The sequence below is a fragment of the Canis aureus genome, chromosome 5 (genome assembly GCF_053574225.1).
Source record: "Canis aureus isolate CA01 chromosome 5, VMU_Caureus_v.1.0, whole genome shotgun sequence".
NCBI classification, from domain to species: Eukaryota; Metazoa; Chordata; class Mammalia; order Carnivora; family Canidae; genus Canis; species Canis aureus.
This window is the reverse complement of record NC_135615.1, coordinates 37,876,009-37,892,655: the sequence shown is the minus strand read 5'-3', so window position 1 is coordinate 37,892,655 and position 16,647 is coordinate 37,876,009. Positions and strand designations below refer to the sequence as shown.

At 44.7% G+C, this 16,647-nt stretch overlaps 1 long non-coding RNA gene across 4 annotated transcripts in view; it reads right to left on the bottom strand.

Moving 5' to 3' along the window:
• The window catches only part of LOC144313401 (uncharacterized), a 45,887-nt gene extending 39,636 nt beyond the window's left edge, over positions 1 to 6,251 (bottom strand). For 3 of the 4 annotated variants that reach the window (XR_013379060.1, XR_013379057.1, XR_013379059.1), the window contains exons 1-3: positions 6,088 to 6,238; positions 2,010 to 2,127; positions 892 to 992 (exon numbers count right to left, since the gene is read on the bottom strand). This is a non-coding gene — a long non-coding RNA (uncharacterized LOC144313401). Of the gene's footprint in view, positions 1 to 891; positions 993 to 2,009; positions 2,128 to 6,087 lie in introns of all 4 variants that reach the window. The other variant, XR_013379058.1, reaches the window with a different exon arrangement.
• Between the last annotated feature and the right edge of the window lie 10,396 nt (positions 6,252 to 16,647).

Genomic DNA, 16,647 nt, shown 5'->3' with positions numbered 1-16,647 from the left:
ACCCTTGGGTGGTTCAGTGGTTGAGCATCTGCCTTTGGCTCAGGTCATGATCCCAGGTCCTGGGATTGAGTCCCTATTGGGCTTCCCATAGACAGCCTGCTTCTCCCTCTGCCTAAGTCTCTGCCTCTCTCTGTGTCTCTCATGAATAGTAAATAAAATCTTAAAAAAAATAAAATAAAATCCTTAAAAGGCAACATAAAGAGGGGCACTTGGGTGGCTCAGTCAGTTAAGCATCCACCTCTTGATTTTGTTTTTTTTGTTTTTGTTTTTTTGTTTTTTTTTTTTTTTAATTTTTATTTATTTATGATAGTCTCACAGAGAGAGAGAGGCAGAGACACAGGCAGAGGGAGAAGCAGGCTCCATGCACCGGGAGCCCGACGTGGGACTCGATCCCGGGTCTCCAGGATCGCGCCCTGGGCCAAAGGCAGGCGCCAAACCGCTGCGCCACCCAGGGATCCCTTTTTTTTTTTTTTTTATGATAGTCACAGAGAGAGAGAGAGAGAGAGGCAGAGACACAGGCAGAGGGAGAAGCAGGCTCCATGCACCGGGAGCCTGACGTGGGATTCGATCCCGGGTCTCCAGGATCGCGCCCTGGGCCAAAGGCAGGCGCCAAACCGCTGCGCCACCCAGGGATCCCCACCTCTTGATTTTGGCTCAGGACATGATCTCACCAGTTATGAGATCAGTCAAGCCCCATGTCAGGCTCCACACTCAGGAGGGAGTCTGCTTGAAATTTTCTCTCTCCCTCTCAAACGTGCTCACTCTCACTCTCTAAAATAAATAAATAAATCTTTTTAAAAAGACAACATAATGAAATATTTTTATATGCTCAAGGATTGAGAGGAGTTTCTAACAAAGAACAAAAAGCCCAGGGGGACCTGGGTGGCTCACTTGGTTAAGCACCAGACTCTTGATTTCAGCTCAGGTTGTGATCTCAGGGTGGTGAGACTGAGTCCTTGTGTGGCTCTGCGTGAGCCTGCTTAAGATTCTCTCTATTCAAAAAAAGAAAAAGAAAAAAAAGATTATCTCTCTCCCTCTTCCCCTTTGCCCCCTCACCTATTTGTATGCGTGTGTTCTTTCTCTAAAAAACCAAAACAAAACAAAATAAAACACCCAAATGATAAAGGAAACAACTAATAAAAACAACCACATTTGAAAAAGAGAAAAGATAATAGGAATGATTTAAGGATTAATTTAGAGAGTATATAAAGCACTTCTATAAATCAAAAGGAAAAATCAAAAATAAATTAGAGGTGCCTACATAGCACAGGTGATTAAATATCCAACTCTTCATTTTTATCTCAGGTCATGATCTCAGGGTCTCAGGGTTGTGAGACTGAACCCCTTGTTGGGCTTTTGCTGGGTATGGAGCCTGCTAAAGATTTTCTCTTTCCCTACCCTCACACACACACTCTCTCTCATAAATAAATAAATAAATAAATAAATAAATAACATGAGCAAAAGCCTTAAGCAAGTATTTCACAGAAGAAGAAACACAAACAGCATATCAACATGTAAAAATATGCTCAGCCTCATTAGTCATCAGAGAAATGCACATTAAAGCTTGGATGGGATACTCTCTCACATCACATTTTCTTTTTTTTCTTAAAGATTTTATGTATTTGAGAGAGAGAGAGAGCACAAGCAGAGAGGAGGGGCAGAAGGAGAGGAAGAGGGACAAGCAGACACCCTGCTGAGCATGGAGTCAAGGAGTGGCTCCGGCTCTGCATAGGGCTCTATGTGAGGCTCAATCCCAGGACCCTGAGATCATGACCTGAGCTGAAGTCAACCACTTAACTGACTGAGCCATCCAAGAGCCCCTCTCACCAGGTCTTACCACTCCTACTCCTTTGTACCCACTACACTGACTACAAATAGAAAGTTGGTCAATCCAGGTCCTGAACAAAATGTGGAGCATCAGGAACTGCCATCTACTGCTGATGGTAACATAAACTGGTAATACCCTTTTGAAAAAAGTTTGGCCTTACCTAACAAAGATTAATACGCACATTTTCTATCATTCAGCAATTCCACTTGTGTGTTAGGTATCCCAGATAAACTCCTGCCCAAGGGTTCCAGGCGACATATACAGAGGTTCTTAGCAGAGCTGTTAGGCAGATCCAGGGCCTGAGGGAGGAAGAGAGGCTCTGAGGGCACAAAAGGAAAGGTGGCATTCGGCTCAAGGTTGCTAAAGCCTGGTGCCTCTAATATTGCACCCATGATGTCTACGGGGGGAGGGCTTGAATAGTGGCTCCCCAAAAGACAGGCACATGTCTTAACACCTCTGAATGAGATCTTATTTGGAAAAAAAAGTCTTTGAAGATGTAATTAAGTTAAAGATCTGGAGATGAGATCATTCAGGATAATATGGGTGGGCCCAAATTCAGTAATAAGCAACCTTATGGGAAATACACAGAATAGAGACACTCGGAAAGAAAGGGAAGGTCATGTGAAGACAGAGGCAGGGACTGGAGTGATAGAGCCACCAGCCATAAGCCAAGCAACACCTGGAGCCATCAGAAGCTACAAAAAGCAAGAAAGGATCTTCTCCTGGACGCTTTAAATGGAATGTGGCCCTGAAGACATCTTAATTACAGACTTCCAATCTCCACAACTGAGAGAGAATAAATTTCTGTTGTTTTAAACCATCCCATTTGTGGTCATTTGCTAAGACAGCTACAGGAAAATAACAGTGTCTCTCTTGCCTCACTATAGCCCCACCTCTGTTGTTTGAAAGAGTAAAAAGAGGAAACCTAATATTCATCAACAGTAGAATAAATTGTGGAGTTACCTTACAATGGAACATTATAGTCAAATGAATGAACTGCAACAACATGGGTCAACTTGAATGAATCTCAAAGAAATGGTGAGTGAAGAGGCAAATCAGAGAAAACTATAAATATGATTCTATTTATATACATTTCAGTATATGTGCTGCTGAAGCCAGCACTTTATATACATTTCAAAAGGAAACAATGTATTATTTAGGTTTCCATGCACAGATAGTCAAGCTATAAAGAAAAGCAAGTGATTAACCAAAATAGTGATTATTTCTGGGAGGGAGTGATTGGAAGAAGGTACTCAGGGTATATAAGGTTGTGGGATTAAAGCTGGGTAAAGCAGTATTTCTTCTTTGTGTGTAGAGTGCAAACTTGTATAGATTTTGTGACATCTTTGTATAGAATTATAATAAAAATTAATAAAGAGAGATACCTGCATGGCTCAGCAGTTTAGCGCCTGCCTTCAGCCCAGGACATGATCCTGGGGACCCGGGATCGAGTCCCACATTGGGCTCCCTGCATGGAGCCTGCTTCTCCCTCTGCCTATGTCTCTGCCTCTCTATGTGTGTCTCTCATGAATAAATAAATAAATAAATAAATAAATAAATAAATAAATCTTTAATTTAAAAAATCAACAAAGAAAGTATAGGCTTATGAAAATTAATCTTGCCAATGTGCTGGTTCTTCTCAGATGAAAGCTTCCTTAAGATATGGGCTAGCTAGGAACACCTGGGTGGCTCAGCTCAGGTCGTGATCCCAGGGTCCTGGGATGGAGTCCTGCATCAGGCTCCCTGCAGGAAGCCTGCTTCTCCCTCTACCTAAGTCTCTTCCTCTCTCTGTGTGTCTCTCACAAATAAATAAATAAAATATATATTAAAAAAAAAAAGATATGGGCTAATTCAGAAGTCATGCCACCAGGGATGCCTGGGTAGCTTATGCAGTTAGGCCTTCCATTTTTGGTTTGGCTCAGGTTGTGATCTCAGGGTGGTAAGATTGAGCCCCATATTGGGCTCTGCACTCAGCAGGGAGCCCGCTTGAGATTCTCTTTCCCTCTGCCTCTCCCCCTGCCCTTGGGTCATTTCTCTCTCAAAAAATTTTAAAAATTAAAAAAAAAAAAAAGTCATTCAGTCAGGCATAGACATAGACATATCTGTACCAAGTTCTAAGGATGGCAAACCAGGCTTTGGGCTCCAAAATTTGTAGGGAAAAATAGTGAGAGCTGAGCCAAGAGAAAGAACATACACTGACTTACTTGCAAAATTAACCTGCAAACTGAAATGTGTTTAAGGGCCAGGACATTTTTGCTACTCAAAGCCTGAAAGCTTTAGATGACTCATAAAGGGATAAATCTACCAACTGGATAAATTCCATCCAGCAAAAGATGGAGGATTGAACACATGTATTTAACACACCAAAGAGCACCCCGGGTGGCTCAGCAGTTTAGCGGTTTAGCGCCGCCTTCAGCCCAGGGCCTGATCCTGGAGACCGGGGATCGAGTTGCACGTTGGGCTCCCTGCATAGAGCCTGCTTCTCCCTCTGCCTGTGTCTCTGCCTCTCTCTCTGGGTCTCTCATGAATAAATAAAATCTTAAAAAAACAAAAAAATACCAAAGCCCACCAAAACAAAACAGATTTTTTTTTGAAATACATAAACCTTGAAGGACAACAGCAAAAAGAAATAAAATATCCTAGCACCAAGAAAAAGAAAGAAGGAATATTCACATCTTGATGAACACTGAGTAATGTGCAGAATTGTTGAATCAATACCTTGTATACCTGAAGATAATATGATACTGTATGCTAACTATACTGGAAAAAAAAATAAATGAAGACTTAAAAAGAAAAAAAAAAAGAAAGAAAATGAAAGCTAGAAAGCAGATGAACTAGTGGTCACTAATTTTGCAGGCCCCATAAAGTTGAGCCCTAAGCCAACAGTGTAGGTTCAGGAGGGACAGCACCAAGTATCTCTGGAAGCGGGGGCAAAGATGGAGCCTACACGCAGGAGAATGGGTTGAAAGGCTGTTGACAGTGCAGCCAGATCCCATTCCTTCCCATTCCCCGGGAGGTCCCAGGTCTGCCCTCCCTGAGGCTGGCCCACAGGACACTGGAGGTTTACTCTCTGAAGAAGGAAACACAGAGTGTCTGTTTCCTGGGGGCAGCAACACAGCAGACAACAGTGGGATTAAATCAATGTTTATATACCCTGTGCAGAGACACACCCTAGCCCTCTGCTCTGCATGGGTTCCCCAGAAGGCTGGCAGCCAGGCGAGCTAAGTGTAGTAATTAGTTCCCTAAAGAGCTCAATACTTGTCAGCTCTCATTACTGTGTCATTAGTATGTCTCCTTCCCTGGGTTCCATAGCTGAGTACCCAGACACTCACCCAGACCTTCCAAACATGTTCTTCCATATTTCCCAATGGTTCCCCCAACTCAGGGAGACACTCTGACCCCATCCTCACCGACCCCCCTTTCCTAATTTCAACAATAAAATATACTGGTTAAATTAGGTGGTATCCCCTCAGACAGGCTAAGGGCCTGACTACCCTTCCCTCCCCTTGGTTAGCTCAATTCAGGCTCAACTCAGACTCCCACGCTGATGCTACTATGGGCCACAGGGGATTCCTCTCTCACCTTCTTCTAGCCTTACACTGGAAGAAGGTTTTCTGGAAAGTTGGGGGAGATATGACAAGTCCCCAAAGGTCCTGAACCCTGGAGTGAGAAATGGAACCAGGGCAGAGTCTGATCTTCACAGGCCATTCCTGATATCTTGTTGGTCACACCCAGGGTATATAGGTGATGGGTATCCATTCCCCCAAGCAAGGGAGAAATCAAACAACTGCTTTGAGACTGTCAAAAGAGAGGAGAAAAAGCAAGAGCAGTTTCTGTGTTTTCTAAATCTGAAATGCAAACCTCAGTGTCCTCTGCTCATGCCAACCCATTGCTGCCAACACCAGCAGAAATTAGAATGCAACTGTGTCTAAGTGCCTTCTAAGAGGTATGGCAATGAAACTGTTTCACACAAAATGCAGTGGCTTCCAGACTATTGGGAGGCCAGGAATAGGGTTCGGGTGGCTCACGGTCCTACCCAGGATGACACCCAGATCCCGCTAACCTGTCTCAAAGGGCTTCACTGGGACTGTTGGCTCCTTCCCTCTGATTCACAGATCTGCTTGAGTGGCGTGCTCCCTAAGTCAGCAAGAGCCCTAACTGACTTAGCACCTCCCAACAGAGCCCCCATAATGAGTGAGGAAAAAGAGCAGAAATACTCCTTAGAAACCCAAGAGGAATTCTGAAAAGATCCTCCACACCTGCCTCCTCCCTGCTCCAAACTCAACTGTCATCAGCTCAAGCCACAGAGCCTTCATCCCTGGGGAGCCTCCACTGCCATTCTTCCCTGAGGGTCCCACACAGCCAGACAAGAAAGCATTCCTTTTGGGGGGCCAGGAGGAAGTGGGCCCAGCCCCGCCAGGCAGGAGGGGAAAAGGATTCCATTCCCATTGTTCTCACCCAGACTGCCCAACAATGGGAGAAGGAGCCGGAGGAAGGAGGCGCCTTGAGAGTCTGTCTGACCTGCCGGAGCTGCACTGACTGGGGCCTTTCAATCTCCCGAACAGTTGTCGTGTCTTCTCCCTCCCTCCTTTCCCTAGATTTCCCCCACCCCTCTCTTTCCAGTCCCCACCCTCTACCCCTTCAGTCTGCAGACTGGGGACAGGGGGACCCCAAGGCTACCACCTGTGGCCAGCCCCTGCTTGCCTCTCAGCTCTCTGTAGCATTCTTTCTTGCACACCATAACCACAACCAAGATTTAAAATCTGAACCCCCGGGGCCCCTGTTTGGGACGCCTGGGTGGCTCAGTCAGTTATGCTGCTGCCTTCCGCTCGATAGCCGGATAGCCCGAGCATCTCATAGGGGCTCCTGCTCAGCGGGGAGCTGCTTCTCCCTCTGCCCCTCCTCCTTGCTCATGCTGTCTCACTCTCTAATAAATAAATAAAATGTTTAAAATTTTTTTAAATAAAATCTGAACCCGACCCCAGCTCATAGACTCCCAGGGCCTCAGCTGCATAGGGTAGGTTGCTAACCAAAATCGGTTTCCTCTATCATAGTCATCACCCCCACACACTCACAGGCCAGAGGTGTGGTAACTAAAGTTAGGCGACAAATAGCCAATAACAATGTGCCGGTTACTGGGGATACAGCAGTGAATTAAACAAAGATTCCTGTCCTTATGAAGCTTATGTCCTAAGAGGTAGATCTTTCCTTGCTTTCTGCTCTTATCTGTGCGTCAGGTCTATGTGAGAAAAAAAAAAAGCCCCTTTCGGCAATGCAGCCAGGAGTGCTGTGGTATGATACAGTAATTAGGAGGAAGATTTTTACTACTAACTAGGACTGGGTTCAAGGCTTGTTTCTACCCATTTGCGAAGTGTATAACCACAGTAGAATGTTTCTTAGCCTTCTGAGTATCCTCATCTGTAAAATGTGGTTTTATTACTGAGATAACCATTACCATTAAGGGTAACAGTTAATTATCACAGGGATTGTTATGAGGCTCCAATTAAAAAAAAAAATGTGTCAAGGGCTTGGCCCAGAGCCAGGCATGGAATATAAATGCTCAATAAATATCAGGTGTCATCATGGGGCCATTCCTCCTGGGGGCAGCTGTCTACAGGAAGGAATCTCTCTCCTGGCTTACAATATACTTAGAAAAGTTCCACTTGCCCTGAATGCTCCCTTTTCTGTAACATCTGATTGTGAGCCAGCTCCCAAACCAGAAATTCCTTGGGCTGTTTATTTTCCATTTGTCCATATGCTCACCACAAATGCAGAGGAACCTCTGGGTGAGGCTCATACTTAGGAGTTATAATCGCAACCTTGCAGCCAACACATGGAGCCAGGGGATGGGACCCAAGTGCAGACAAACTCTCCATATGTTTCAGATTTCTGAGGTCCTAGAGAAGCACCACCCAGGAAGGTTTTTTCATTATGTCACTGGGCTCCCTGAGAGGATCCTTTCCGAGCTACAAAACCAGGAGATAATTCACATCTCATCAGCTGTGTACTAGTCTACTGTGTTGGGACAAAAATACAGGTCCCATCTTGAGGAGCTCCCCAAAAGGGAGAACAAAGGATTCATTGAGCATAGCATGCTCAGGACCAGAGTGGGAACTGTTGCATTTACTTGTCCAAACTGTTGCAAATAAATTTTGCCCACAAATGATGTCCACCTCTTCATGTTTGCAGTGAGAGTGGGAAAACCATTCTCAGAGTAGACACACAAGGCCCTGAGTTTATACACCCAGCTTCTCAAAGGTGTTAAATCCTAGTCTCATCTGGGGATCATTTACACAGATATTAGAAGACTCAAGGAAACATCTGAGAACATAATCTAATCCTATTGTCTTACACAAATGTGCTTTCTGAGTTCTTTTTACCACAAACTTGATTTAATGAAGCCTAGTGCTGCACACAGCATCCTGCTAAGTATTACCACATTTGTTTGCCTGTAGTAAGTATACCTCTGACATTTAAGGAGGTTTTGTTGAGCTCTTAGGCAACCAGACACACAGAGTAGAGAAAAAGGGGGCACAGCCAACATTTCTCTTGGTTTGTTGGTCTGAGGATCTGGGGCAGGCCAAGATATCCCTGGGTACAAGTCAGATTTCTCCGTGTATGTGTGTTGAGGGGGTAGAAGTAGGGAAGTGGTGCTTGTCTTGTTGTGTACACTAGTCCACTGGAATGGGGGGCTCAGTATCACCTCGGAAATCCCCAAGGTGACTGATCTGAGGTGAACACAATGACCTCCAGAAGGGATAGGACTAATTCTGTTTTACTAATTGTGATATCCCTCAGAATCTGGCAAGATGATTGGCACATAGTAGACCCTGTATCAGTCAGAGTTCTGGGAGGAAATAGGGAGAATATTCAAACTGGATCAATAACAGTTTAATAAAGGTTCTATGTACAAACCTGAAGAAGAACAACAAGAGGTAGTGTAGTATTCCAGGGCCAGCCAAAGTGGATCCCACACGTCCCTAGGCCTGAAGGGGTTAGAGGAGGAATGGTATCCACCCAAGGCAACCTAGCTCACTCTTTCACCTCTCTTCAGTCCCCTGCTGATGCTTCCCATTGGCTGAACAGAACCAAAAACCAGAGGGAAGTGGAGCCTAGGTGCAGTGGTCCACCCTGGCCAGCACTTCAAGTCACAGAGCAGGACAGAGAAGCGAGAGGTTGGATTTGGAGGAGCAAAGAGAAGACATCCAGCCCTCATACAAATTTTCTGGCTGACTGAGGAGTCAGCTTCTGACCAAGGATGAGGCTAATAGGGAATGAAGCCAAAGAAAGTTCCTCTGTGTTGTTGCTATTTGTGGGCAAAGTCAACTCACTGAGCCCTTATGCACTACGCATTGGATTAAGGGCATGAAGGGCATGACATAAATGATCTTACTTAATCTTTACAACACCTCTATGAGGTAAGTACTATTGTTATCTCCATTTTATTTTTTTTAATTTTTTTAAGTTTTTTTTTAAATTTTTATTTATTTATGATAGTCACAGAGAGAGAGAGAGAGAGAGAGGCAGAGACATAGGCAAAGGGAGAAGCAGGCTCCATGCACCGGGAGCCCGACGTGGGATTCGATCCCGGGTCTCCAGGATCACGCCCTGAGCCAAAGGCAGGAGCTAAACCGCTGCACCACCCAGGGATCCCTCCATTTTATTTTTTAAAAAAGACTTTATTTATTTATTTGACCACAAGAGAGAGAGAGACCACAAGCAGGGGGAGCTACAGAGGGAGAAGGAGAAGCAGACTCCTTGCTGAGCAGAGAGCCCAATGTGGGACTCGATCCCAGGACCCCGGGATCATCATCTGAGCCAAAGGCAAACGCTCAACTAACTGAGCCACCCAGGTGCCCCTTTGTTATCTCCATTTTATAGAGGGGAAATATGAGTCTCAAAAGGTTTTTGTAATTGCCTCAAGGCCCATACTTATTAAATGAAGGAATACAGATTCAAGTCTAATCTTACTCCTCTATTTTTATTTCCCAACTTTTCATTATGAGTATTTTTGAATGAAACAAATGTTGAAAGAATAAATCAAGGAACATCCTTATATTAACCACTTAGATTCAACAAGCGTACATATTTTATCATATTTACTTTACATGTATATACAAATACTAGACTTGTATTTAGAAAAAAACAAAAAAATAAGGGGAAAATATTCTCTTAGGTGTCTTCCAAAATAATGACATTCTATCACACCTAAGAACATAACAATTTCCTAATATCAAGCAAAATAGTTTAGAGCTAAATTTTTCTAGTATTCCCTGAAATATCTTTTTACTTTTGTTCTTTATTTGTTTTTTTTTTTTTTTTAATTTTTATTTATTTATGATAGTCACAGAGAGAGAGAGAGAGAGAGAGAGAGAGGCAGAGACACAGGCTCCATGCACCGGGAGCCCGACGTGGGATTCGATCCCGGGTCTCCAGGATCGCGTCCTGGGCCAAAGGCAGGCGCCAAACCGCTGCGCCACCCAGGGTTCCCCTTGTTCTTTATTTGAACCAGGAACCAATTAAAGTTTGTACACGGCATGCAGTCATCGCATATTTTTAGTCTCTCTTAATCTAGAACTCCCATCCACCTAATTTTTTTATTTAAATGACTGTGGCTTTTTGAAGAGTCCAGACCTGATATCTTACTGAACATTACATATTCTTGCCTTGTCTGTTCCTTTGTGATGTCATTTAAATTGTCCCCATATCCTTCTTATTTCTGTAAACTGGAAGGAGAAGCTGCATTGTATTCAGATTAAACACATTTAGTAAGAATGCTTTCTGGGGGATGCTGGTTCCACCTACTGCATCTCCTCAGGGTGCCTTTGATGGCAAGAGACCCTTAGCGCCTACACTCTTACCTGCCGATCAAGGACTCAGTCCCCAGCCAGCAGAGAGAGAAGCTTGCCAGCCCTTAGAAAAACCCAGACTGGGGGGGATCCCTGGGTGGCGCAGGGGTTTAGCGCCTGCCTTTGGCCCAGGGCGTGATCCTGGAGACCCGGGATCGAATCCCACGTCAGGCTCCCGGCACATGGAGCCTGCTTATGTCTCTGCCTCTCTCTCTCTGTGTGTGACTATCATAAATAAATTTTAAAAAATTAAAAAAAAAAAAAAAAAGAAAAACCCAGACTGGGGAATTCCTCATTGACTATTGTCTGCATGGGAGAATGGAAAATCTGTGGAAAAGAAACAGGACAAAAAAGGGAAGACAGATGGCCCTGCCTTTGGTCTTGACATGGTGGTAACATGTCTCATTTTCCAAAAGGAGAAACATGAACATGTAGATGTGTGTTTCATTCAGAGGGTACCTGCCCCCAATCTACCAATTCGTTATTCACAACCAAGGATGTTTGCCTTTTTTATGTGGCCACCTTTTTGCCCATCAAGTTAGGTTCTTTTTTTGGCCAAAGACTGCCCTGTTCCAAGAAATAAAAATCCACTCCAGGTAACTCAAGTGAAAAAGGAAATAAGGAAATGAGTATATAAACATTCAGGCTCAAGGGAGTCCCAAATGAAGAACTGTCCAGCTGCTCTCGAACTACACCCAAATAAATACAGTAGATGTGTTTTGGTGTGACTGGACAGCACACAATCCCCCATGGGTTCTAAAAGCCTGGTTTTCAATATACCTTCCCTTCAATCACTGGGTTAGGACTGGTGACTTGACCCAATCCGCTCCAATTAGATTCTACCTCCCAGGAATTTGGAGATAGAACTGTAGGTCTCTTCCAGTTCCTGGAATTGAGGCCATGTCACTTCAGTAAACCTGAGAAAGCCAGAGAGTGAACAGTGACATTGACACAGAAAAGTTACAGGTGTGTCATAGGGTCCTGGAGAAAGGAAAGAGGCACTGCCCACAGGCTTCTCCATAAGAGACCCCACTTCCTTACACTACATTATCTTTTTGGTTTAAGCCAGCTTGTAATGAATCTGTGTAACCTGCCACTAAATTGACTTGACCAAACCGTAGCATACCAGGGCAGGGCAGAGGAATAGTCTGCCCCAGTGGGGAGGAATATTTTATCACAGACATTGTTTAGAATTGCTGGTGTATGGCAAGCAGTCCTTTGCCTCGGTTTCATTCTTGACTTTCCATTCTCTGCAGACAATGCACCCCCTTATTGCCTGCACAGGGTGGGGGAGGGCTCCAAACCACACTGCTCTTTGGACACCACTGTGACTAAGTCAGAGAGGACAAAACCGGAAGGGTTTTTGAAAGACTGTTTAAAGCTCTTGTTTCCCTCGACTTCTAGGCCTTAATTCAAACACTTCTGGAAGGAGCTTCCAAAAAGAATTCCCAAGAGGCCTGAAGATTTCCCTCTGGCCAGCCTGAAGAGGGGCAGAGGACAGCCTCGGCCCATGGGAAGCTCAGCCCCCACGCATCAGCAGGAGCAAAGCATGAGTCATCTACCTGTCTGCAGCTCCAGCTAAGTACGTCTCTAGAGGCCACATTAAACACCCGATCGTGGATTTTCCTCAGCAAGAAAGATAGCTGATGTCCTCCTCCTCCTTCAGGCATTCACACTTCTGTTTACTCAAGGAGATTCAGCCCTTTAAAGGAAGTCAGGGTCAAAGATGGCAGCCCAGAAAGCTTCCTGGTGAAGAATTTATGCAAAGACCTCAAGACACAAACCAAGTGTTGCCACCTTTTCCAGAAAACATTCCAAGAATGCCTGCCTCCTCCCAGGCCTGTGAGCTTCCCTCTGCTTAGGCTGAGATAAAAGCTGTCCCACAGAAGCAGTGCTGCCTACTGGTTAAGAATCGGTCTCTGGTCTGGCTGCCTACATCTGAATCTCTCCTGTGAATCTCATCTGAACTGACCCTGTAACTGTCAGTTCCTTCAGGCAGTTTATGAGATTTTAGCCTCAATTAAAAAAAAAAAAAAACTTTATTAAAGTAAAATTTACATATCATAAAATTTGCCCCTTTTAAGTGTGCAATTTAATAATCTTTAGTAAATTTACCAACTTGTGTAACCATCACTATAATCTAATTTTAGGACTTTTCTATGATTTCATTACTTCTCTTGTGCCCATTAACAGTTAATCCTCATTCCTACCCTTAGCCCCAGGCAACCACCTAATCTACTTTCTGTCTCCACAGATTTGCCATTCTGGATATTTCATGTAAGTGAAATCATGCAACATATGGCCTTTTGAGTCTGGCTTCTTTCATTTAACGTATACCAGAACTCTATTCCTTTTTATTGCCAAATAATATTCCACTGTATGCAATATGTATATTTTTATCCATTCATCAGTTGCTAGACATTTGAGTTGTTTCTAGTTTGGAGCTAGTATACATAGTGCTGCTGCTACCAACATTTGTGTCTAAGTTTTTGTGTGAACACATTGTCTCAGTTCTCTTGGGGAAGTACCTTGGAGTAAAACTGCTGGGTTGTATGGTAAACCTTAAGAATCTACCACGCTGGTTTCCAAAATGGACTCTGCCTCAATTTTACCATCTACAGACTCAAAATACTGAGTCCCCACAGTGTCTGTGTGTAGTGAGGTCTGAATGAGTCAATGTATGCACAGTACTTCACAGTGCCTGGCTCGTGGTTAAGTGCCCAATACATGCCACTTACTATAGCTAGCGTCCTGAGCACCCGATTACCTGACTGATTCTCCTTAGCAGGCAAGGAATGTATCTGATCTGAGTCTTTATCTCCAGACCCAGCAGAGTCTCAGAAACTCAACTTCAGGGCAAAAGGTATGCAGTGCTGTCCCAGAAGCAGAAATTACCATGGAGATAGAGAGAGAGAGAGAGAGATTGACTGGTCCTAGCTGAGTGCATCAGGCAGGATACTTCACCTGGGACTGAATCCGGGCGCCCTTCATTTTCTTTTGGCACAGAGGAAAAATAATGGGGGGTGCTTTATGCCTATTTTCTCTGCTCCCTGTAAAAGCTAGGAGAAGGACTTCCAACAGCATCCAAACTGACAGTTCTGGCCCACTACCCTCTGTGCACCACGTCTAGAAGCAGGCCCTGGGATACCCCTCCATGGGGCTGGGCAACAGGCCTTAGAACTCACTGCTTCCCTCCTTAAAATAAGTGTCAGGTCCTTCCCACCCAAGCTCCATGCCCCCAGCCCTAGCCTCTGTACCTCTGTCTTGTGTTGAACTCCCCCACAGCCCTTGGTCCCCAGGATTCCCATTCTATGCAGGCCTGTGTGCATGACAAAGCCTGGGTATGTGTGTGTATGGTGGTGATGGTGGTAGTGGCAGGGCAGCCAGGAGAATCAGGGTTCACTACGGTGCACATCTTCTGCCAGCCTTGCCCTTGCTTTCCTCCTGTGCCACTCACAGGAACAGAGGTAGAGCAGAAGAACGAAGAGCAGAAGCCTGAGCTCACCAATACAGGAACGCCTCCAGGCTGATTTTACGGGGGGCCTTGGTCCCACTGCACCGGAGTAGCTGTCCATCAGGAAGTGGCACCAACAGCATTCCATCACCAGCAGGTATACCTGCTGCTCACCTCTACCTGTCACATCTGCTCAGAGCCCACTCCCCATTAGCTCCATCAGTGGGAAACCTGCTGTGGTGGGGGTGGGGGTGGCAAGACAGGATACACATGTCTCATCCCAAAGGGCAATTTCAAAATCAACACATGGCCAACCCAACAGCAAGCCAAAGGCATGTTTAAGGAAAGCAGTGGAATGTATGCAATTAATTAAAGGGCAAGTCTCAAAGCAGACTAAATACTGGAAGTCAGGAACCGGAGTCCAAGTCCCCTCATGATCGGAAAGAGGAACTTCCCGATTTGATTGCAGAAAGCAATTTACTTCAATTAGCAGTGACATAAACAGGGTGATTGCTTAATAGGAGTACAGAATCTCTAAAATATAAACAGCCTGAATTGCATCCCTTACCATTATATTAGCAGAATGGGACTGCTTTCCCCAAGACAGGTTTGATTAACCCTTTAGGAGCCAACCCCTCCCAAGGAGAGAACTTCCTCTCTTCTAAGGTGGCCCTAACATTTCTGGCACACTTGATTCATATTAATCAATTTCCTTATTGCTTCCATGTCCTTTAATCCCTTCAGTAACCCTGGGAGATATGCTTTATTATGCCCATTTTAAAAGATGGGGAAGGGACCCCTGGATGGCTCAGCAGTTGGGCATCTGCCTTCAGCTCAGCGCATGATCCTGGAGTCCATGGATCGAGTCCCAGAGGGGAGCCTGCTTCCCCCTCTGCCTGTGTCTCTGTCTCTCTCTCTCTGTGTCTCTCATGAATAAATGAATAAAATATTTTTTAAATAAATAAATAAAATAAAATAAAAGATGGGGAAAATGAAGCCCAGAAATTTCAAGTGATCTTTTCTTTTCTTTCTTTTTTAAGATTCTATTTATTTATTCATGAGAGACACAGAGAGGCAGAGACACAGACAGGGAGAAGCAGGCTCCACGCAGGGAGCCCAATGTGGGACTCGATCCCAGGACACCAGGATCACACCCTGGGCCGAAGGCAGGTGCCAAACTGCTGAGCCACCCAAGGATCCCCAAGGGATCTTTTCAAATACAAATCTAATCACATCATTCCCCTGCTTAACTTAAAAGGCTTCAAAGGCTTTCAAACTCTATCATGACCTCAAGAGCCCTTCAAGATCTGTCTCCTAACTACTACCCCCACCTCAACTCCAGCCACCCTCCCTCTGGCTCACAGCATTATACATTCTGTGGCCACTGCCTGTTCCTCAAGCATATCAAGACTTCCCCACCTCAAGGCTTTTGCACTCTCTGTTCTCTCTGCCAGGAATGTTCTTCTTTTATTTCTGTGTAGAACAGACTTCTTGCCTCTGGGTCTCAGGTCAAACATCACCTCCTTGGAGAAACCTGCTCTGTCTGCCCATCTTTCCACTCCCTTTGGCTTTGGACCGGACTCTTAGCCAAAATTATTCTGTTTACTGTTGCTGTATCTCTTGTTTGTCCACCCCACTCCAAGCTCCATGAGAGCAGAGGTCTTGTCTCCTACCTGTTCACTGCACATGGTCAAGCACACAGTAGGTAAACAGAAAATATCTCCTTAATAAAGGAAGTATAATCCCTTTCATATAGATGACCCCGGGATGGGGTCGGAAGAGCATAAAGCTAGAGAGAAGAGGATGGATTTGAATTTAAAATATATTTTAAGGCAGGAAACCACAAATGTTGGAGAGGATGCAGAGAAAAGGGAACCCTCTTACACTGTTGGTGGGAATGTGAACTGGTGCGGCCACTCTGGAAAACTGTGTGGAGGTTCCTCAAAGAGCTAAAAATAGACCTGCCCTACGACCCAGCAATTGCACTGTTGGGGATTTACCCCAAAGATACAGATGCAATGAAACGCAGGGACACCTGCACCCCGATGTTTATAGCAGCAATGGCCACAATAGCCAAACTGTGGAAGGAGCCTCGGTGTCCATCGAAAGATGAGTGAATAAAGAAGCTGTGGTTTATGTATCCAATGGAATATTCCTCAGCCATTAGAAACGACAAATACCCACCATTTGCTTCAACGTGGATGGAACTGGAGGGTATTATGCTGAGTGAAGTAAGTCAATCGGAGAAGGACAAACCTTATATGTTTTCATTCATTTGGGGAATATAAATAATAGTGAAAGGGAATATAAGGGAAGGGAGAAGAAATGTGTGGGAAATATCAGAAAGGGAGACAGAACGTAAAGACTGCTAACTCTGGGAAACGAACTAGGGGTGGTAGAAGGGGAGGAGGGCGAGGGGTGGGAGTGACTGGGTGACGGGCACTGGGGGTTATTCTGTATGTTGGTAAATTGAACACCAATAAAAAATAAATTTAAAAAATAAATAAATAAATAAA